This window comes from Squalius cephalus (assembly GCF_949319135.1).
Source record: "Squalius cephalus genome assembly, chromosome: 19".
NCBI lineage: Eukaryota > Metazoa > Chordata > Actinopteri > Cypriniformes > Leuciscidae > Squalius > Squalius cephalus.
In genome coordinates this window covers 15,840,002-15,864,592 of record NC_137140.1, presented here as the reverse complement: position 1 = coordinate 15,864,592, position 24,591 = coordinate 15,840,002, and the positions used below count along the sequence as shown (strand labels likewise).

General features: G+C 39.8%; 1 protein-coding gene across 3 annotated transcripts in view; it reads left to right on the top strand.

The window, feature by feature from the left end:
• adprh (ADP-ribosylarginine hydrolase) overlaps positions 1 to 24,591 on the top strand; it is a 307,627-nt gene that overhangs the window by 162,140 nt on the left and 120,896 nt on the right. The window lies entirely within an intron of this gene.

Here is a 24,591-nt window from a genome sequence, read left to right as displayed (position 1 = left end):
CCATTTCACCACGCCCGTTTCTGAAACTTTGCACATGTCTACTGGATAATAAATGTGATGTGTCTGTCGAGTTTCATGCATTTTCAAGCATGTGAAGAGTCTCAAAAGCATCCGAAAAGAATATTAAAGTTTAATGCGTTGCCACGGCAACAGTATCTAAGATATCAATAATCCTTTCACAGGTCTACATCTGCCGTGTGTCTACATTATACACATAAAGTTTTAATCAAATCGGGTAAAAATAAGAGGGTGATTTCAAAGCATTTTGAAAGTGACACACTTCCTGTTGCCAGTTGGAGGCGCTATAACTTTGACTCACAAATTTCACATCCATGTGATCGGCCTCTTACAACTAACACACTGCTGAAGTTTCATCAAGATCAGTTAATGTATGCAGAAGTTATAACACACTTCCTGTTTGAATTATTCGCCATAAATTTGTTTCCTTGCCACGGCCAAACCGTTCGAGATATCAAAAATCCGTCCGCAATTTAGCATCCTCAATGTCTTGACTTCATGCCGACCGAGTTTGGAGGCGAATGGATGAATTTCCTAGGAGGAGTACATCAAATTCCACAGCATGCGTTTCCAAACAACCCATAATAGCTGACTTCCTGTTGGTCTGGCGTAAAACTTAGAGCACGAAAGTTGTTCGGCCCGATGAGGTCTATATGTGTACCGAGTTTCATATTATTACATGCAAGCGTGTCTGATTTATGGACAAGTGTTCGGATCCTGTTCCAGGGGGCGCTGTCGAGGCCCCCTGCCACGCCCGGTTACCAGCTTCAGCACGGCCCTGATGGCCGCGGGTTCTGACCTGTGTGCAAAATTTCAAGAGTTTTTGAGCATGTTAAGGGCCCCAAAAGTGCCCGAAAGGTTGACAAAATAATAATAATAATAATAATAATAATAAATATAGCTGCGAGCAGCGATTACGGGCCCAAGCCGGTGGCACCGCAACCCCGGAGCCTTTAGTTACCTAAAGGCACCGGGGATGGCGGTGCCGCCGGCTTTGGCCCTCCATCGCTGCTCGCAGCTATATTTATATATATATATATATATATATATATACACACACACACACACACATACATATACATATATATATATATATATATATATATATATATATATATATATATATATATATATATAAATATCTATCTATCTATAATATATATATATATATATATACACACACACACACACATACATATACATATATATATATATATATATATATATATATATATATATATATATATATATATATATATATACACGTATATATATATATATATATATATATAAGACAGAAAATATTACTTGTCTTACCTTATTCTGATTTTATGATACACTCAAAATATTCCACAACAAAACCTTTAAATTTAATGTAAAAATAAAAACGAAAAATCAAAATGTTTCAATATTTGCGATGTATTTGGATGCAAAACTATTCTTTATTATAGGCTTTGTACTTCACTCGTGTTCCAATATCGATGGAAAAAATCATCCTCTTCACACGCGCAAAAATGTGCTTGGAAACATCACAGTGGAGCTCTGCTTTCTGTGAATGGTACAAATTGTACTACTGACTATTTAAACAGAGCAGTGTAATTCGTTTATGTTAGGTTGACTATTTTTATTATTATATTGTATTAGGGCTATAATGAACAGGCTGCGATGTCAAGATTGCAATTCTGGAATGTGTGTGTGTGTGTGACGCGGTTGCGGTTGAACAGTGGACACAAAAACATAAATAAAATGTTTTAGTTAATTCCTACATCCATGGGAATACATTGAAAATGCTCGCTCTACTCCGCACCATTATCAATGTCTGTGCGGACGTCTGTATTTTACTAGTATATAGTATACTATAGTTAGCGATTTAAAAGCCCTCAGCGGTGTCACACGTCGATTAACCGGTGGGAAAATTTTATCACAGTCACATCCCTAATATATTTATATATAAATACAATAGGCCTACCTGAAAGAGAATTTTACTTGCCCGACCAGAGTATAGCCTGATTAGAATGTCAATAACAAAAAAATAACTTGGGAGTCACTAAAACGAGACATTATTCTAATTTCATTACATTCATTTTAAGTTGCAATCAGCAGTTAAAAATGAATGTATTACTGATCAATGGTAACAAGGTTGCACTGCTGAGGCTCATGCTGCTTCTCCAGGAGAATTGTAAACAAATGAGCGCAGCACACAAAAAAGCAAACCAGTTAACAACATACTGACTATAAAAATTACAAATATGGAGTTTTTATATATTTTATAACATATGATAGAGTTAAGCAACCTCACTTGACGAGTAGGCAACTATTTCCTGAATACAATCACGATTGAAACTGTGACATTGATTTCATACAACAGGTTAATAAACAGTTACAATTAAGTCACTTACATTTTAGATGCAATATTGACTGTTTTTGTTCTGTTTCAGCAGCAAAAATAGTTAAACAAAGATCACAGCAGAACCATTGCGCATCTCACAGCAACTTGTTTTCTCATTACTGAATGATTCAGCATTTTGAAACGAATCGGTTGACTTAAAGATTCAATGGTCAATCCATAAACATCTGTCTCAATCATGAATGACTCAGTCATTGGAACGAATCGTTTGAACGTATGAATCAATGACTCGCTCATTAAGATGGTCGCCTGGCGACACCTAATGGCGGTTTAGTGTTATGTTTAAAAGTATCATTTTTTCCAACGTGCACCATTATCAATGTCCGTGCGGACGTCCGTTTTTTACTTTCACTTTTATATTAGCGATTTAAAAGCACCCGCTCGTGTCACACGTCGATTAACCAATGGGAAAATATCCTCACAGTCATATACCTAATAAATTTATATTTAAATACAATAGGCCTACCTAGTAAAACGTTTTATATACTAGTTTGATATCCTTTTGGACACAAGAGGGCAGTATAGCCCTATGTTTGCTTTTTTGTTGAACCAAATAGCACTAAATAGCCTGTTTTTAACTTTTTCATACTTCTTGAATTGCAAAAACAGAATAAAATAGGTTTAGTTCTAATATTTGTATAATTTTATATAAAAATAAATGGTGTATAATTACATTTTTAGAAGTTATGAGATGTTTCCTGCTTCCTTTTTGACATTAATTTAATCCCTCGCCATAGCAAAACCGTTTGAGATATTCAATATCCGTTTACAATTTAGCATCATTAATATATTTTTATCATGTTGAAAAAGTTTGGTGGGAACAAAATAAACCATTTAGGAGGAGTAACTAAAAACTCAGAGGCTGATTTAACAAAAAATCCATATTCAGACCCAGGGACGGACTGGGGCTAAAAAACAGCCCTGGACTTTCTCCCAAATAGGCCCATCATCCGGCCATTCGCCTAGCCGTGTGCGACAGACACTAGCCAGGATGTCCTGATACTATATGTCACAATACTGTAGCCTATCAGACAAGGTATTCACAGCAAGTAACATCTCAAAACCAATGATGATTATTGGGGTTGTGTTTATTAATGAAGCCTCAGCCTTCAAATAAAAACATATACAATGCCATAAAATACAAATAATGAAATATCACTGGCTACAGAAACCCCAAATTACACAAACTTGTAATTATAAAACATATAGTTACTATACCAGGGGTATATACTATACTCCAACCTTTTTGTGTGCGAGGGCTACCTCAAGGGATAAAATAATCTAGAAGGAATTTTTATTTGTTATACTCCAATATTTATTAGGCCTATACATAACATGGTGAAGCTTTTTTTACTTTTCACCATCATATGGGAAATAATAAAATATCTTGATATTCTGGTTCAGACTTACAAGCGTTTAAAAAAAAACAATTCCTGAAAAATTATGAAAATATTTATTGATTTTTTTGTTGATTTTCTATAAACCTATTGTATGTGTTATCAAAAACAGTAGCCCAAACATTTAGTATAAATATATATTAAAAAAAAAAATAAATAAACTGCCATAACTTCTAAACAAAACATTACTGCATTAGGCCTACATTTAATACATTTATACATGACTATATTAATATAACAGCATTTTTAATATGAATACAGGCACATTTCTGCCAAAAAAAGTTTGTTTGACTAAAGTTAATTCATAAGTTTTGGTGTGAAATGTCTTCTAGCTGGTTTGTTCTCGGAAAACAATGTTTCGCCTGTTTTTTTGTTGTTGTTTTTTTTTTTTTTTTTTTTTGTTTTTTTGCGTCAATATGTTGAGAATATCAGCGCTGTTTCATCTGGCTTTTTACAAGCTTAAATCACATAGTCATTTGTGGGTTTATAATAGAGATAGAGAATTCTGCGCTGAATTTAAAAGCTTCTCAGTGGATCGCGCAGCTCTGTGTAATAATGTTCGCGTGATCGAGATCAGCCCGCACAGCTGCTTTGTCCGCGATCGCTGTTTTTTGGGCCGAGCTGATAATGCTCTGCGCTGCTCGGATCAAACAAGTTTAGTTCCGCTTTTTGAGCGTTTGCCATTTGATGTTTCTCATATGCAACGCAAATGACAGCGTATAATCAAAGAGAGCTGGGTAATTTTGTAGAGGCAAAAGTTCAAATTGAAACGTTTAGTTGAAAAGGTCGCAAAATTATTTATTCGAAGTCTGGAACCCCGACGGCAAGTTGGGGCTATTTATAGAATGTGTTTAGCGGGCAACTCACAGGCACAACGTTGGAGACCACTGCTATTCAAATATAATGTAAGCAAATTTAAAAGTGCAGCCTTATAAAACAAACTTTCTGTCAGTGGTTATAGGCCGACTCTTCTTCCTCAGTTGTTGTTTTTTACACGTAGCATAAGTGATCGTATTAGTACCCCTGCTGTTGGCTGTTCATATTGCTTTATTAGACTTTTTTTTTTTTGTGCCGACGGCCCTCGGCTGGACGGCCGTTCTGGACTTTTCCAGAACGCACAGATTGTCAGTCCGTCCCTGTTCAGACCAAAATATCTGACACCCTGTTGGTCGTAGCTAATAACTGTCAATTAGAAAGTTGTCCGGCTCGATGAGACCAATATACGTACTGATTTTTGTAATTGTGGGTAAAACTAACCCCCCCACTTTTGTCAAAAACATTTTGAAAGTGACACACTTCCTGCTGCCAGTTGGTGGCGCTATAACTTTGACTCACAATAGTCACATCCATCTGATCGGCCTCTTACCACGAACACACTGCTGAAGTTTCATCAAGATCAGTTAATGTGTGCAGAAGTTATAACACTTCGTGTTTCTCTTTTCTCGCCATAAATTCGTGTCCTCGCCACGGCCAAACCGTTTGAGATATCAAAAATCAGTCCGCAATTTAGCATCCTCAATGTCTTGACTTCATGCACACCGAGTTTGGTGGCGATTTAATTAATTCTCTAGGAGAAGTGTTTCAAATTCCACAGCAAGCGTTCTCCAAACAACCCATAATTGCTGACTTCCTGTTGGGCTGGCATAAAATTTAGAGCACGAAAGTTGTTCGGCCCGATGAGATCTATATGTGTACCGAGTTTCATATCATTACATGCAAGTGTGTTTGATTTATGGACAAGTGTTCGGATCCCGTTCCAGGGGGCGCTGTTGAGCCCCCCTGCCACGCCCGGATACCAGCTTCAGCCCGGCCCTGATGGCCGCGGGTTCTGACCTGTGTGCAAAGTTTCAAGAGTTTTCGAGCATGTTAAAGGCCCCAAAAGACCCTGAAACCTTGAAAAACAGGAATTTTAAACAAATCTCACTCAAAAGACAAATCCCCCCACCCCTCACACACACAGAGACGCAGAGGCAGAGAGAGAGAGGGAGAGAATTCTCCAAAAAATCACATTCAAACCAAAATATCTCACTTCCTGTTGGTCACAGCTTATGACTATAAATTAGAAAGTTGTCCGGCTTGATGAGAACAATATACATAACGATTTTTGTGACTCTACTTAAAACTAAGCTCCCATTTTTGACTAAAGGTGGCGCTACTGAGCCCCTCACCACGCCCGTTTCTGAAATTTTGCACATGTCTACTGGATAATAAATGTGATGTGTCTGTCGAGTTTCATCCAATTTCAAGTATGTTAAGAGTCTCAAAAGCATCTGAAAAGAATATTAAAGTTTGATGCGTTGCCACGGCAACAGTATTTAAGATATCAATAAACCTTTCACAGGTCTACATCTGCCGTGTGTCTACATTATACACATAAAGTTTGAATCAAATCGGGTAAAAATAAGAGGGTGATTTCAAAGCATTTTGAAAGTGACACACTTCCTGCTGCCAGTTGGTGGCGCTATAACTTTGACTCACAATAGTCACATCCATGTGATCGGCCTCTTACAACGAACACACTGCTGAAGTTTAATCAAGATCAGTTAATGTATGCAGAAGTTATAACACACTTCCTGTTTCCATTATTCGCCATAAATTCGTGTCCTCGCCACGGCCAAACCGTTCGAGATATCAAAAATCCGTCCGCAATTTAGCATCCTCAATGTCTTGACTTCATGCTGACTGAGTTTGATGCTGACTGAGTTTGGAGGCGAATGGATGAGTTCCCTAGGAGGAGTACATTAAATTCCACAGCATGCGTTTCCAAACAACCCATAATAGCCGACTTCCTGTTGGGCTGGCGTAAAAAGTAAAAGTACGAAAGTTGTTTGGCCCGATGAGATCTATATGTGTATTGAGTTTCATATTATTACATGCAAGCGTGTCTGATTTATGGACCAAGTTTTCGGACCCCGTTCAAGGGGGCGCTGTTGAGCCCCCCTGCCACGCCCGGGTACCAGCTTCAGCCCGGCCCTGATGGCCGCAGGTTCTGACCTGTGTGCAAAATTTCAAGAGTTTTCGAGCATGTTAAAGGCCCCAAAAGTGCCCGAAAGGTTGACAGAAAAATAAGAATAATAATAATAATAATAAATATAGCTGCGAGCAGCGATTACGGGCCCAAGCCGGTGGCACCGCAACCAAGGCACCGGGGTGGCGGTACCGCCGGCTTTGGCCCTTCATCGCTGCTCGCAGCTATATTTATATATATATATATATATATATATATATATATATATATATACAGTATATATATATATATATATATATATATATATATATACACACATATATAAATATATAAAAGACAGAAAATATTACTTGACTTACCTTATTCTGATTTTACGATACACTCAAAATATTCCACACCAAATCCTTTAACCCTCTGAGGTCGACAAACGCGCCGGCGCGTTTTGCTGGATTTTCTCCACATTGTAGCACTATAAACTTAAATTTCTCCGTCATTTATGGTCATACAGAAAAAAGAAATATAAAAAAAGAATCTGTGGTATTTCTACTTTTGTATGTGTCCACTTCCAATCAAATCAAAACATTGTGCTTTTGTAAAATAAAGAAAATAAACAGTGTGTGCGTTCTGCCTCTCCGTCGCGGTGAACTTTTTTTTCTTGAGCACGTCTATAAACTGAAACAAAACTCAGCGAATACTTGTCACACATTTATGAGCCATACACCTTTATAAACATTTAAGTGTGTACTTTTAAATGATCGGATTCAAAACGAAAACAAATATTCTCTGTTTAAGTAATTTGTATAAAACCAACAAGATTTCCAGCTTCTCAAACGCTTCCTAATTATTTTTAATTCGGCCACGCCCACTCGCGCAAAAGATATTCACATGCAAATCTCCACATGGAACGCGATCGCCCTCATTACCTCAACAACAAAACACTTCACTTCACTTTTCGTCGAGTTTGAAAGACGTGCCTGAGCTTACATTGGATTTACATCAGAAGAAGAAGAACGATATTTGAAGACAAGAAAGATAAGGTAAGAAATTCTTACATATTAGTTTGCTATTGTTGCATAAATTTCACATTGCAGTTGAACTGTTGCTAGATATATGGTGAATATTATAATATTTAGACCCGTGTTTACTGTTACTGTGTTTGTGGATATCTGCTCAAACGTAGATATGTATATGGTAGGCCTAACCATAATGTTTTATATTTGATCGCGATCGCGTTTTAATGTATCATATTTTTGATCGCGATCGCGTTTTAATGTATCATATTTTTGATCGCGATCGCGTTTGAATGTATCATATTTTGGAAAAGCAAAACGCTCCAAACGGCTTAATGTTTTTACTATTATCTCATTTCATATCATCATAACGAATGGAAACATTTGAAGTAACATGATAATCAATATATTTTTCTCTAGCTTAGTTGTTACTGAAATCTTTTTGAAAATATATATAGGCTGCTATATTGTTATTATTTTATGCAGCACTGCGCATAGCCTATACCTACAAGGCACAACAAACCTGGTGTTCATTATATATTGTTGGAAACATTTGTGTGAGTGTGTGTGTGTATTCTGTGAATTTTAAAAAGCAATTTTAACAAGAAAAATCTAAAATGTATTCCCAAAATCGTGCAGGCCTTTCTCTTGATATCAGTATGTTCACTTTTTTTTTTTTTTTTTTTTTCAGGGCCCAGATGCCACTGAGTCCTGCTGACTTCAACATTCACAGTACATGTCTCTGTACATGAACATGGTAAAGTGAAAATCAAACACCTTAGAAAATGAAAGGTATGTACGTTTTTAGGAATGGCACAAAGGTCTCTTTCTTCAATAAGTGCTTTTTTGTTGTGTATCTTTGGATTATGTTGTGTTGTAAATAAATCCAAACAATTTTAAAAGCCATTCTTTTTTAAATCTCCTCATTCTTTGTGCAAGGGTGGTCAGAATGATGGGCCCTGATAAGCTCCTAATAGGGCCATTAGGGAGGTTCTTTGTCTTTCTCAGGTGTGGAAAGCTTTCATATTAATGAGGTGATCCGCCCCTTCGCATATTGCTTTCTAACACAAAACACGTCGTAACATTTTTAAATCAATATATTGTCTTCTCTGAATGAGCAGTCAGGGTGATTCTCACATAGTTTTAGAGCAAATATTCTAGGCTAAGTGATACAATTTTCAAAAGTCTTGTGAAGAAATAATCAGTATGGGTTTCATGACCTTATTTCAGTGAGAATTTATTTTTGTATTTTCACAAACCACGCATAAATGTCATTATCTCAAAACTACAAACTTTTACATACATGCTGCTGATATATTATTGTAGCAGAGTTTGTGCTGAATACAGTGTAATTAGACTTTAGCCATGAAAATGTCACAAGTAACAGAAATAACCACAAATGTCAGAGCATGTCAGAACACCTCCAGGGCCCAGAAAACAGCTCAGACCTCAGAGGGTTAAATTTAATGTAAAAATAAAAATGAAAGTAAGCAGTGTTGGGTTCACGTAACCCTCTCATTAGAATCAAAATGTTTCAACATTTGCCATGTATTTGGATGCTAAACTATTCTTTATTATAGGCTTTGTTCTTCACTCGTGTTCCAATATTGATGGAAAAAATCATCCTCTTCACATGCGCAAAAATGTGCTTGGAAACATCACAGTGGAGCGGTGCTTACTGTGAATGTACGAATTGTACTACTGACTATTTAGAGCAGTGTAATTTTTATATGTTAGGTTGACTATTTTATTATTATATTTTATTAAGGCTATAATGATCAGGCTGCGATGTCAAGATTGCAATGCTGGAATGTGTGTGTGTGTGTGTGTGTATGTGTGTTCATGTTTTTCTATCCCGATGGGGACTTCAACCTGAATGCACACAGACTCATGGGGACTCGTGTCACAGTGGGGACCTAAATAGAGGTCCCCATGGGTAAACAAGCTTATAAATCATACAGAATGAGTTTTTGGGGAAATGTAAAAATGCAGAAAGTTTTCTGTGATGGGTAGGTTTAGGGGTAGGGTTAGTGTGAGGAGATAGAATATACAGTTTGTAAAGTATAAAAACCATTAAGTCTATGGAGAGTCCCCACAAAGATAGTAAACCGTGTGTGTGTGTGTGTGTGTGTGTGTGTGTGTGTGCGTGTGTGTGTGTGGCGTGGGCGCGATGGAACAGTGGACACATAAAAACATACTCCGTCATTATACAGGACGACATTCAAACTGCAAAGTGTTAACTTATATTTGTGTACAGTCGCAATAAAACACAACATTGTGCTTTTGTAAAATAATTTCAAGCAATCCACCCCCGAAAGGCGCTAATTTTAAAATTAAACTAAAATGCTCATGGCTGCACGGGCATTCATAACGGTGCGCATCCACGGCGAGGAACGAGCAGAACAGAGTGAACGTTTTTCAGTTAATTCCTACTTCCATAGGAATTCATTTGAAACGCTCGCTCAACCACTATCAATGTCAGTGCGGACGAACATATTTTACTTTCGTTTTTATGTTGGCGATTCAAAAGCCCCCAGCGGTGTCACACGTCGATTAACCGGTGGTAAAATATTCTCACCGTCACTAGTATATTTTTATGTAGATACAATAGGCCTACCTGATTTTGAACACAAGAGAGCAGTATAGCCCTATGTATGACTTGACTTTTATGGGACTAAATAGTACAATTACTATTTTTAAACTTATAAATATTTATTAGATTGAAAAAAAAGAATAAAATGGGTTTAGTTGCGATATTTTTATACTTTTATATAGAAATAAATGGTGTTTAATTACATTTTTAGAAGATGAGGCTTTTAGTTTCCTTTTTGTACATTACTTTAGTCCCTCACTATAGAAAAACCGTTTGAGATGTTTAATATCCGTTCACAATTTAGCATCTTTAATGTGTTTTCATCATGTTGAAAAAGTTTGGTGTGAATAAAATAAACCAGTTAGGAAGAGTAGCTAAATACTCAGAGTCTGAAATATCCAAAAAATCCACATTCAAACCAAAATATCTGACTTCCTTTTGCTCTGAGCTAATAACTGTAAATTAGAAAGTTGTCCGGCTCGGTGAGACCAACATATATTGTGATTTTTTTTAACTGTTGGTAAAACTAACCCCCCCACTTTTGTCAAAAACATTTTGAAAGTGACACACTTCCTGCTGCCAGTTGGTGGCGCTATAACTTTGACTCACAATAGTTACATCCATCTGATCGGCCTCTTACCACGAACACACTGCTGAAGTTTCATCAAGATCAGTTAATGTATGCAGAAGTTATTCCACTTCGTGTTTCTCTTTTCTCGCCATAAATTTGTTTCCTCGCCACGGCCAAACCGTTCGAGATATCAAAAATCCGTCCACAATTTAGCATCCTCAATGTCTTGACTTCATGCACACCGAGTTTGGTGGGGATGGGATGAATTCTCTAGGAGGAGTACTTCACATTCCACAGCAAGCGTTTTCCAAACATCCCATAATAGCCGACTTCCTGTTGGGCTGGCGTGAAACTTGACAGAGGGAAAGTTGTTCGGCCTGATGAGATCTATATGTGTACCGAGTTTCATATTAATTCATGCAAGCGTGTTTGATATATGGACCAAGTTTTCAGACCCTGTTCAAGGTGGCGCTGTTGAACCCCCCTGCCACGCCCATTTCTGAAACTTTTCACATGTCTACTGGCTAATAAGTGTTATGTGTCTGTCGAGTTTCATCCAATTTCAAGCATGCGAAGAGTCTCAAAAGCATCCGAAAAGAATATTAAAGTTTGATGCGTTGCCGCGGCAACAGTATCTAAGATATAAATAATCCTTTCACAAGTCTACATCTGCCATGTATTTACATTATACACATAAAGTTTGAAGCAAATCGGGTAAAAATAAGAGGGTGATTTCAAAGCATTTTGAAAATGACAAACTTCCTGCTGCCAGTTGGTGGCGCTATAACTTTGACTCACAAAGGTCACATCTATGTGATCGGCCTCTTACAACGAATACACTGCTGAAGTTTCATCAAGATCAGTCAATGTATGCAGAAGTTATAACACACTTCCTGTGTCCCATTATTCGCCATAAATTCGTTTCCTCGCCACGGCCAAACCGTTCGAGATATCAAAAATCCGTCCGCAATTTAGCATCCTCAATGTCTTGACTTCATTCACACCTAGTTTGGTGGCGATCGGATGAATTCCCTAGTAGGAGTATTTCACATTCCATTGTATGCGTTTTCCAAACAACGTATAATAACCGACTTCCTTTTGGGCTGGTGTAAAACTTAGAGCACGAAAGTTGTTCGGCCCGATGAGATCTATATGTGGACTGAGTTTCATATTATTACATGCAAGCGTGTTTGATTTATGGACCAATTTTTCAGACACCATTCCAGGGGGCGCTGTCGAGCCCCCGTGCCACGCCCGGGTACCAGCTTCAGTCCGGCCCTGTTGGCCGCAGGTTCTGACGTCTGTGCAAAATTTCAAGAGTTTTTGAGCATGTTAAGGGCCCCAAAAGTGCCCAAGAAGTAGAAAAAAAATAAAAAATAATAATAAATATAGCTGCGAGCAGCGATTACGGGCCCAAGCCGGTGGCACCGCAACCCCGATGCCTTTAGTTACCTAAAGGCACCGGGGTGGCGGTGCCGCCGGCTTTGGCCCTTCATCGCTGCTCGCAGCTATATTTATATATATATATATATATATATATATATAATCTTGAATGTATTTTTTATCATGTTGAAAAAGTTTGGTGTGAATAAAATAAACCACTTAGGAGGAGTAACTAAAAACTCAGAGTCTGACATATCCAAAAAATCCACATTCAAACCAAAATATCTGACTTCCTGTTGCTCGGAGCTAATGACTGTAAATTAGAAAGTTGTCCGGCTCGATGAGACCAATATGCGTACTGATTTTTGTAACTGTGGGTAAAAGTAACCCCCCCACTTTTGATAAAAGCATTTTGAAAGTGACACACTTCCTGCTACCAGTTGGTGGCGCTATAACTTTGACTCACAATAGTTACATCCATCTGACCGGCCTCTTACCATGAACACACTGCTGAAGTTTCATCAAGATCAGTTAATGTATGCAGAAGTTATAACACTTCGTGTTTCTCTTTTCTCGCCATAAATTTGTTTCCTCGCCACGGCCAAACCGTTCGAGATATCAAAAATCCGTCCGCAATTTAGCATCCTCAATGTCTTGACTTCATGCACACCGAGTTTGGTGGCGATTGGATGAATTCTCTAGGAGGAGTAGTTCACATTCCACAGCAAGCGTTTTCCAAACAACCCATAATAGCTGACTTCCTGTTGGGCGGAGCTAATAACTTAGACTGCGGAAGTTGTTCGGCCCGATGAGATCTATATGTGTACCGAGTTTCATATTAATTCATGCAAGTGTGTTTGACATATGGACCAAGTTTTCAGACCGTGTTCAAGGGGGCGCTGTTGAGCCCCCTGCCACGCCCGGGTACCAGCTTCAGCCCGGCACTGATGGCCGTGGGTTCTGACCTGTGTGTAAAGTTTCAAGAGTTTTTGAGCACGTTAAGGACCCCAAAAGCCCCTGAAACCTTGATTAACAATATAAAAGCAATAGTCAAATCCCCCCCTCCCCTCACACACACAGAGACACAGAGAGAGGGAGAGAAAATTCTTCAGAAAATCCACATTCAAACCAAAATATCTCTTTTCCTGTTGGTCAGAGATCGTTAATGTAAATTAGAAAGTTGTCCGTCTTGATGAGAACAATACACATACCAAGTTTTGTTGCTGTTGATAAAACTAACCCCCCCCATTTATGACTAAAGGTGGCGCTACTGAGCCCCTCACCACGCCCGTTTCTGAAACTTTGCACAAGTCTACGGGCTAATAAGTGTGATGTCTGTCGAGTTTCATTCAATTTCAAGTATGTTAAGAGTCTCAAAAGCATCAAAAAACAATATTAAAGTTTGATGCGTTGCCACGACAACAGTATTAAAGATATCAAAAATCCTTTCACAGGTCTACATCTGCCGTGTGTTTACATTATACACATAAAGTTTGAAGCAAATCGGGTAAAAATAAGAGGGTGATTTCAAAGCATTTTGAAAGTGACACACTTCCTGCTGCCAGTTGGTGGCGCTATAACTTTGACTCACAATAGTCACATCCTTGTGTTCGGCCTCTTACAACGAACACACTGCTGAAGTTTCATCAAGATCAGATAATGTATGCTGAAGTTATAACACACTTCCTGTGTCCCTTATTCGCCATAAATTCGTTTCCTTGCCACGGCCAAACCGTTTGAGATATCAAAAATCCGTCCGCAATTTAGCATCCTCAATGTCTTGACTTCATGCACACCGAGTTTGGTGGGGATGGGATGAATTTTCTAGGAGGAGTAGTTCACATTCCACAGCAAGCGTTTTCCAAACAACCCATAATAGCCGACTTCCTGTTGGGCTGGCGTGAAACTTGACAGAGGGAAAGTTGTTCGGCCCGATGAGATCTATATGTGTACCGAGTTTCATATTAATTCATGCAAGCGTGTTTGATATATGGACCAAGTTTTCAGACCCCGTTCAAGGGGGCGCTGTTGAGCCCCCCTGCCACGCCCGTTTCTGAAACTTTTCACATGTCTACTGGCTAATAAATGTGATGTATCTGTCGAGTTTCATCCAATTTCAAGCATGCTAAGAGTCTCAAACGCATCCGAAAAGAATATTAAAGTTTGATGCGTTGCCACGGCAACAGTATCTAAGATATCAATAATTCTTTCACAGGTCTACATCTGCCGTGTGTCTACATTATACACATAAAGTTTGAAGCAAATCGGGTAAAATTAAGAGGGTGAATTCAAAGAATTTTGAAAGTGACACACTTCCTGCTGCCAGTTGGTGGCGCTATAACTTTGACTCACAATAGTCACATCCATGTGATCGGCCTCTTACAACAAACACACTGCTGAAGTTTCATCAAGATCAGTTAATGTATGCAGAAGTTATAACACACTTCCTGTGTCCCATTATTCGCCATAAATTTGTTTCCTCGCCACGGCCAAACCGTTTGAGATATCAAAAATCCGTTCGCAAGAATTCATCCTCAATGTCTTGACTTTATTCTCACCGAGTTTGGTGGCGATCGGATGAAATCCCTAGGAGGAGTATTTCACATTCCATTGTATGCGTTTTCCAAACAACGTATAATAACCGACTTCCTGTTGGGCTTTTGTAAAACTTAGAGCACGAAAGTTGTTCGGCCCGATGAGATCTATATGTGTACTGAGTTTCATATTATTACATGCAAGCGTGTTTGATTTATGGACCAAGTTTTCGGACCCCATTCCAGGGGGCGCTGTCGAGCCCCCCTGCCACGCCCCGGTACCAGCTTCAGCCCGGCCCTGATGGCCGCGGGTTCTGACGTGTGTGCAAAATTTCAAGAGTTTTTGAGCATGTTAAGGGCCCCAAAAGTGGCAAAAAGGCAAAAAAAAAAATAATGAAGAAAAAAAAAAAAAATAATCCTTACGAAAACAATAGGGCCTCCGCCCTTTCAGGGCTTGGGCCCTAAATATAGCTGCGAGCAGCGATTACGGGCCCAAGCCGGTGGCACCGCAACCCCGGAGCCTTTAGTTACCTAAAGGCACTGGGGATGACGGTGCCGCCGGCTTTGGCCCTCCATCGCTGCTCGCAGCTATATTTATATATATATATATACACACACACACACACACACACATATATATATATATATATATATATATATATATATATATCTATAATATATATATATATATATATATACACACACACACACACATACATATACATACATATATATATATATATATATATATATACACGTATATATAAGACAGAAAATATTACTTGTCTTACCTTATTCTGATTTTATGATACACTCAAAATATTCCACAACAAAACCTTTAAATTTAATGTAAAAATAAAAACGAAAGTAAGCAGTGTTGGTCTCACGTAACCCTCTCATTAGAATCAAAATGTTTCAATATTTGCGATGTATTTGGATGCAAAACTATTCTTTATTATAGGCTTTGTACTTCACTCATGTTCCAATATCGATGGAAAAAATCATCCTCTTCACACGCGCAAAAATGTGCTTGGAAACATCACAGTGGAGCTCTGCTTTCTGTGAATGGTACAAATTGTACTACTGACTATTTAAACAGAGCAGTGTAATTTGTTTATGTTAGGTTGACTATTTTTATTATTATATTGTATTAGGGCTATAATGAACAGGCTGCGATGTCAAGATTGCAATTCTGGAATGTGTGTGTGTGTGTGTGACGCGGTTGCGGTTGAACAGTGGACACAAAAACATAAATAAAATGTTTTAGTTAATTCCTACATCCATAGGAATACATTGAAAATGCTCGCTCTACTCCGCACCATTATCAATGTCTGTGCGGACGTCTGTATTTTACTAGTATATAGTATACTATAGTTAGCGATTTAAAAGCCCTCAGCGGTGTCACACGTCCATTAACCGGTGGGAAAATTTTATCACAGTCACATCCCTAATATATTTATATATAAATACAATAGGCCTACCTGAAAGAGAATTTTACTTGCCCGACCAGAGTATAGCCTGATTAGAATGTCAATAACAAAAAAATAACTTGGGAGTCACTAAAACGAGACATTATTCTAATTTCAGAACATTCATTTTAAGTTGCAATCAGCAGTTAAAATGAATGTATTACTGATCAATGGTAACAAGGTTGCACTGCTGAGGCTCATGCTGCTTCTCCAGGAGAATTGTAAACAAATGAGCGCAGCACACAAAAAAGCAAACCAGTTAACAACATACTGACTATAAAAATTACAAATATGGAGTTTTTATATATTTTATAACATATGATAGAGTTAAGCAACCTCACTTGACGAGTAGGCAACTATTTCCTGAATACAATCACGATTGAAACTGTGACATTGATTTTATACAACAGGTTAATAAACAGTTACAATTAAGTCACTTACATTTTAGATGCAATATTGACTGTTTTTGTTCTGTTTCAGCAGCAAAAATAGTTAAACAAAGATCACAGCAGAACCATCGCGCATCTCACAGCAACTTGTTTTCTCATTACTGAATGATTCAGCAATTTGAATCGAATCGGTTGACTTAAAGATTCAATGGTCAATCCATAAACATCTGTCTCAATCATGAATGACTCAGTCATTGGAACGAATCGTTTGAACGAATGAATCAATGACTCGCTCATTAAGATGGTCGCCTGGCGACACCTAATGGCGGTTTAGTGTTATGTTTAAAAGTGTCATTTTTTCCAACGTGCCCCATTATCAATGTCCGTGCGGACGTCCGTTTTTTACTTTCACTTTTATATTAGCGATTTAAAAGCACCCGCTCGTGTCACACGTCGATTAACCGATGGGAAAATATCCTCACAGTCATATACCTAATAAATTTATATTTAAATACAATAGGCCTACCTAGTAAAACGTTTTATATACTATTTTGATATCCTTTTGGACACAAGAGGGCAGTATAGCCCTATGTTTGCTTTTTTGTTGAACCAAATAGCACTAAATAGCCTGTTTTTAACTTTTTCATACTTCTTGAATTGCAAAAACAGAATAAAATAGGTTTAGTTCTAATATTTGTATAATTTTATATAAAAATAAATGGTGTATAATTACATTTTTAGAAGTTATGAGATGTTTCCTGCTTCCTTTTTGACATTAATTTAATCCCTCGCCATAGCAAAACCGTTTGAGATATTCAATATCCGTTTACAATTTAGCATCATTAATATATTTTTATCATGTTGAAAAAGTTTGGTGGGAATAAAATAAACCTTTTAGGAGTGGTAACTAAAAACTCAGAGTCTGAAATATCCAAAAAATCCACATTCAAACCAAAATATCTGACTTCCTTTTGCTTGGAGCTAATGACTGAAAATTAGAAAGTTGTCCGGCTCGGTGAGACCAATATATATACTGATGTTTGTAACTGTTGGTAAAACTAGCCCCCCCACTTTTGTCAAAAGCATGTTGAAAGTGACACACTTCCTGCTGCCAGTTGGTGGCGCTATAACTTTGACTCACAATAGTTACATCCATCTGATCGGCCTCTTACCATGAACACACTGCTGAAGTTTCATCAAAAACAGTTAATGTATGCAGAAGTTATTCCACTTCGTGTTTCTCTTTTCTCGCCATAAATTCGTTTCCTCGCCACGGCCAAACCGTTCGAGATATCAAAAATCCGTCCGCAATTTAGCATCCTCAATGTCTTGACTTCATGCACACCGAGTTTGGTGGGGATGGGATGAATCCTCTAGGAGGAGTACTTCACATTCCACAGCAAGCGTTTTCCAAACAACCCATAATAGCCGACTTCCTGTTGGGCTGGCGTGAAACTTGACAGAGGGAAAGTTGTTCGGCCTGATGAGATCTATATGTGTACCGAGTTTCATATTAATTCATGCAAGCGTGTTTGATATATGGACCAAGTTTTCAGACCCCGTTCAAGGGGGCGCTGTTGAGCCCCCCTGCCAAGCCTGTTTCTGAAACTTTTCACATGTCTACTGGCTAATAAATGTGATGTGTCTGTCGAGTTTCATGCATTTTCAAGCATGTGAAGAGTCTCAAAAGCATCCGAAAAGAATATTAAAGTTTGATGCGTTACCACGGCAACAATATCTAAGATATCAATAATCCTTTCACAGGTCTACATCTGCCATGTGTCTACATTATACACATAAAGTTTGAAGCAAATCGGGTAAAAATAAGAGAGTGATTTCAAAGCATTTTGAAAGTGACACACTTCCTGCTGCCAGTTGGTGGCGCTATAACTTTGACTCACAATAGTCACATCCATGTGATCGGCCTCTTACAACGAATACACTACTGACGTTTCATCAAGATCAGATAATGTATGCTGAAGTTATAATACACTTCCTGTGTCCCTTATTCGCCATAAATTCGTTTCCTTGCCACGGCCAAACCGTTCGAGATATCAAAAATCCGTCCGCAATTTAGCATCCTCAATGTCTTGACTTCATGCCGACCGAGTTTGGAGGCGAATGGATGAATTTCCTAGGAGGAGTACATCAAATTCCACAGCATGCGTTTCCAAACAACCTATAATAGCCGACTTCCTGTTGGTCTGGCGTAAAACTTAGAGCACGAAAGTTGTTCGGCCCGATGAGGTCTATATGTGTACCGAGTTTCATATTATTACATGCAAGCGTGTCTGATTTATGGACAAGTGTTCGGATCCCGTTCCAGGGGGCGCTGTCGAGGCCCCCTGCCACGCCCGGGTACCAGCTTCAGCCCGGCCCTGATGGCCGCGGGTTCTGACCTGTGTGCAAAATTTCAAGAGTTTTCGAGCATGTTAAGGGCCCCAAAAGTGCCCGTAAGGTTGACAAAATAATAATAATAATAATAATAATAATAATAATCCTACCGAAAACAATAGGGCCTTCGCCCTTTCAGGGCTTGGGCCCTAATAATAAATAATCCTACCGGAAACAATAGGGCCTTCGCCCTTTCAGGGCTTGGGCCCTAATAACTAGAATGTACATTTCCTGAAGAAAATGTGAAATGGTGCTTGCAGTGGCAAAACTCTCCACTCGGTTGCTAGGGTGTTGTACATGATTGCGTACGAGCCAACAACCATGTCTGTACAATGTTGTGGAGCTGAAATATAGCTTCTATATGTTGCAATATGGTTTATATGTGGCTCTAAACGGTTGCTAGGGCGTTGCTAGGGTATTCTGGGTGGTTGCTATGGTGTTGCTAGGCAGTTGCTAGGGTGTTCTGAGTGGTTGCTATGGTGTTGCTAGGCGGTTGCTAGGGTATACTGGGTGGTTGCTAGGCGGTTGCTAGGGTATTATTGGTGGTTGCTATGCTGTTGCTAGGCGGTTGCTAGGGTATTCTGGGTGGTTGCTAGGCGGTTGCTAGGGTATTCTTGGTGGTTGCTAGGGCGTTGCTAGGCTGTTCTGGGTGGTTGCTATGGCGTTGCTAGGCGGTTGCTAGGGTATTCTGGGTGGTTGCTATGGTGTTGCTAGGCAGTTGCTAGGGTATTCTGGGTGGTTGCTAGGCGGTTGCTAGGGTATTCTTGGTGGTTGCTATGGTGTTGCTAGGCGGTTGCTAGGGTATTCTGGGTGGTTGCTATGGTGTTCTGGGTGGTTGCTATGGTGTTCTGGGTGGTTGCTATGGTGTTGTTAGGTGGTTGCTAGGGTATTCTGGGTGGTTGCCAGGGCGTTGCTAGGCGGTTGCTAGGGTATTCTGGGTGGTTGCTAGGGCGTTGCTAGGCAGTTGCTAGGGTGTTCTGGGTGGTTGCTATGGTGTTGCTAGGCGATTGCTAGGGTATTCTGGGTTGTTGCTAGGGCGTTGCTAGGGTGTTCTGGGCGGTTGCTATGGTATTGCTAGGTGGTTGGTAGTTGTCACAGATGGTTACTATGGAGTCTTTATAGAGTTCTTAGCATGATCTTGGCATGATATAGCACTTAACTAATCGCTATTAGCATGTAGCTATTCACTGCTAGCATGTGTAGCATGTTGGAAGTGCTGTTTGCTAGCATGAGTCAAAAGAGCCAAACCTCATCTCTATACGATGTTCTGATACAGAGATATAGGTCTTGCAAAACGGTTGCTAGGGTACTCAAGTTTGGTTGCTATGGAGTTGCTTGGGAGCTGGAAGTTTTAAACTTAAGAAGTTTAAAGTGGTTTGAAGTTTAAAGTAGTTTACAAGTAAGGAGTTTTGAGTTTACAAGTTTAAATGAGTTTAGAGTTTAAGTTTAAATGAGTTTAGAGTGTGTGTGTGTGTGTGTGTGTGTTCACACACACACACACACACACACACACACACTCAGAGTTTATGAGTTTAGAGTTTATAAGTGTATAAATTGATGAGTTTATAAGTGTAAGAGTTTTTGAGTTTAGAGTTTATAAGTTTTAAATGAGTTTAGAGTTTATAAGTTTAAATGAGTTTAAGAGTTCAAAGTTTATTAATTTATGAGTTTAAGAGTTCATAAGTCTATGAATTCATGAGTTTATAAGTTAATTAGTTTATAAGTGTATGAGTTTAGAGTTTATTAGTTTAAATGAGTCTCAATGGCTCATATAGTATATAGAATGGCAGTTTGGTTTAGTCTTCAAGGTGTTTAGATTTAAATTTTTGTCGGTTTGAATTTTTTAGAACTCCCAATGTAAGTCAATGGGAGTTTTTGAATGAGTTTTTTCGAGTTTTGATCGTCATTTTTAGGAAAACCGTAAGTCCGATCAGTCTGAAAAGATATAGCACACCGAGTCAGATCAGTTTGAGTGTCTGTGCCGAGTTTGGAGTATGTGGAGTTAAAGCTCTAGGAGGAGTTTGAGTTGTAAATTTTTGCGCTCAGAATAATAATAATAATAATAATAACTAGATGCAAAAGTTCGTCGAGACAAACTTTGAAGTTGGCTTGAGAAAGTTTGGACCAGAACGTTTTTTGCTAGGCGGTTGCTAGGATGTTATGGGTGGTCGCTATGGTGTTGCTAGGCGGTTGCTAGGGTGTTCTGGGTGGTTGCTATGGTGTTGCTAGGCGGTTGCTAGGGTGTTCTGGGTGGTTGTTATGCTGTTGCTAGGTGGTTGCTAGGGTGTTCTGGGTGGTTGTTAGGCGGTTGCTAGGGTGTTCTGGGTAGTTGCTATGGTGTTGCTAGGCGGTTGCTATGGTGTTCTGGGTGGTTGCTATGGTGTTGCTAGGCGGTTGCTAGGGTGTTTTGGTGTTTGCTATGGTGTTGCTAGGCAGTTGCTAGGGTATTCTGAGTGGTTGCTAGGGTGTTGCTAGGCTTTGCTATGCTATTGCTAGGCGGTTGCTAGGGTGTTCTGGGTGGTTGCTAGGCGGTTGCTAGGGTGTTCTGGGTGGTTGCTATGGTGTTGCTAGGGTGTTCTGGGTGGTTGCTGGGTGGTTGCTAGGCGGTTGCTAGGGTATTCTGGGTGGTTGCTAGGCAGTTGCTAGGGTGTTCTGGGTGGTTGCTATGGTGTTGCTAGGCGGTTGCTAGGGTGTTCTGGGTGGTTGCTATGGTGTTGCTAAGGTATTCTGGGTGGTTGCTGGGTGGTTGCTAGGCGGTTGCTAGGGTATTCTGGGTGGTTGCTAGGCAGTTGCTAGGGTGTTCTGGGTGGTTGCTATGGTGTTGCTATGCGGTTGCTAGGGTGTTCTGGGTGGTTGCTAGGCAGTTGCTAGGGTGTTCTGGGTGGTTGCTATGGTGTTTCTAGGCAGTTGCTAGGGTGTTCTGGGTGGTTGCTATGGTGTTGCTAGGCGGTTGCTAGGGTGTTCTGGGTGGTTGCTATGGTGTTGCTAGGGTGTTTTGAGTGGTTGCTAGGCGGTTACTAGGCGGTTGCTAGGGTATTCTGGGTGGTTGCTAGGCGGTTGCTAGGGTGTTCTGGGTGGTTACTATGGTGTTGCTAGGCGGTTGCTAGGGTATTCTGAGTGGTTGCTAGGCAGTTGCTAGGGTGTTCTGTGTGGTTGCTATGGTGTTGCTAGGCGGTTGCTAGGGTGTTCTGGGTGGTTGCTAGGCAGTTGCTAGGGTGTTCTGGGTGGTTGCTATGGTGCTGCTAGGTGGTTGGTAGTTGTCACAGATGGTTACTATGGAGTTTTGATATAGTTGTTTGCATGATCTTGGTATGATTTAGCACTTAACTAATCGCTATTAGCATGTAGCTATTCACTGCTAGCATGTGTAGCATGTTGGAAGTGCTGTTTGCTAGCATGAGTCAAAAGAGCCAAACCTAATCTCTATACGATGTTCTGATACAGAGATATAGGTCTTGCAAAACGGTTGCTAGGGTACTCAAGTTTGGTTGCTATGGAGTTGCTTGGGAGCTGGGAGCTTTAAACGTAAGAAGTTTAAAGTGGTTTGAAGTTTAAAGTAGTTTACAGTAGTTTGAAGTTTATGACAGATAGATAGATAAATAAGTTAGATAGATACACACACACACACACACACACACACACGCACACACACACACACACACACTAACTCGCTCACACACTCACTCAGACACACACACACACACACTCAAGAGTTTATGAGTTTAGAGTTTATAAGTGTATAAATTGATGAGTTTATAAGTGTATGAGTTTTTGAGCTTTGAGTTTATAAGTTTAAATGAGTTTAGAGTTTATACGTTTAAATGAGTTTAAGAGTTCAGAGTTTATTAATTTATGAGTTTAAGAGTTCATAAGTCTATGAATTCATGAGTTTATAAGTTAATTAGTTTATAAGTGTATGAGTTTAGAGTGCATTAGTTTAAATGAGTCTCAATGGCTTATATAGTATATAGAACGGCAGTTTGGTTTAGTCTTCAAGGTATTTTGATTTGAATTTTCGTCGGTTGGTGAGTTTGAATCTAAATTTGAATTTTTTAGAACTCCCCAATGCAAGTCAATGGGAGTTTTTCCGAGTTTTGATCGTCATTTTTAGGAAAACCGTAAGTCCGATCAGTCTGAAAAGATATAGCAACGCGAGTCAGATCAGTTTGAGTGTCTGAGCCGAGTTTGGAGTATGTAGAGTTAAAGCTCTAGGAGGAGTTTCATATAGAAATTTTAGTCTCGGAATAATAATAATAACTAGATGCGAAAGTTCGTCGAGACAAACTTTAAGTTGGCTTGAGAAAGTTTGGACCAGAAAGTTTTTTGCTAGGCGGTTGCTAGGGTATTCTGAGTGGTTGCTAGGCGGTTGCTAGGATATTTTGGGTGGTTGCTAGGGTGTTCTGGGTGGTTGCTAGGCGGTTGCTAGGATATTTTGGGTGGTTGCTAGGGTCTTTTGGGTGGTTGATAGGCGGTTGCTAGGGTATTTTAGGTGGTTGCTAGGGTATTTTAGGTGGTTGCTAGGGTATTCTGGGTGGTTGCTAGGCGGTTGCTATGGTATTTTGGGTGGTTGCTAGGGTCTTTTGGGTAGTTGCTAGGCGGTTTCTAAGATATTTTCGGTGGTTGCTAGGGTCTTTTGGGTGGTTGCTAGGCGGTTGCTAGGGTATTTTGGGTGGTTGCTAGGGTGTTCTGGGTGGTTGCTAGGCGGTTGCTAGGGTGTTCTGGGTGGTTACTAGGGTGTTCTGGGTGGTTGCTATGCGGTTGCTATGATATTTTGGGTGGTTGCTAGGGTCTTTTGGGTGGTTGCTAGGCGGTTGCTAGGGTATTTTGGGTGGTTGCTAGGCTGTTCTGGGTGGTTGCTATGGTGTTCTAAGGTATTTTGGGTGGTTGATAGGGTGTTCTGAGTGGTTGCTATGGTGTTGCTAGGGTGTTCTAAGGTATTTTGGGTGGTTGCTAGGGTGTTCTGGGTGGTTGTTAGGCAGTTGCTAGGGTGTTCTGAGTGGTTGCTATGGTGTTGCTAGGCAGTTGCTAAGGTATTCTGGGTGGTTGCTAGGCGGTTGCTAGGGTATTCTGGGTGGTTGCTATGGTGTTGCTAGGCGGTTGCTAGGGTGTTTTGGGTGGTTGCTAGGCGGTTGCTAGGGTATTCTGGGTGGTTGCTATGGTGTTGCTAGGGTGTTCGGGGTGGTTGCTAGGCGGTTGCTAGGGTGTTCTGGGTGGTTGCTATGGTGTTGCTAGGCAGTTGATAGGGTGTTCTGAGTGGTTGCTATGGTGTTGCTAGGGTGTTCTAAGGTATTTTGGGTGGTTGCTAGGGTGTTCTGGGTGGTTGTTAGGCAGTTGCTAGGGTGTTCTGAGTGGTTGCTATGGTGTTGCTAGGCGGTTGCTAAGGTATTCTGGGTGGTTGCTATGGTGTTGCTAGGCGGTTGCTAGGGTGTTTTGGGTGGTTGCTAGGCGGTTGCTAGGG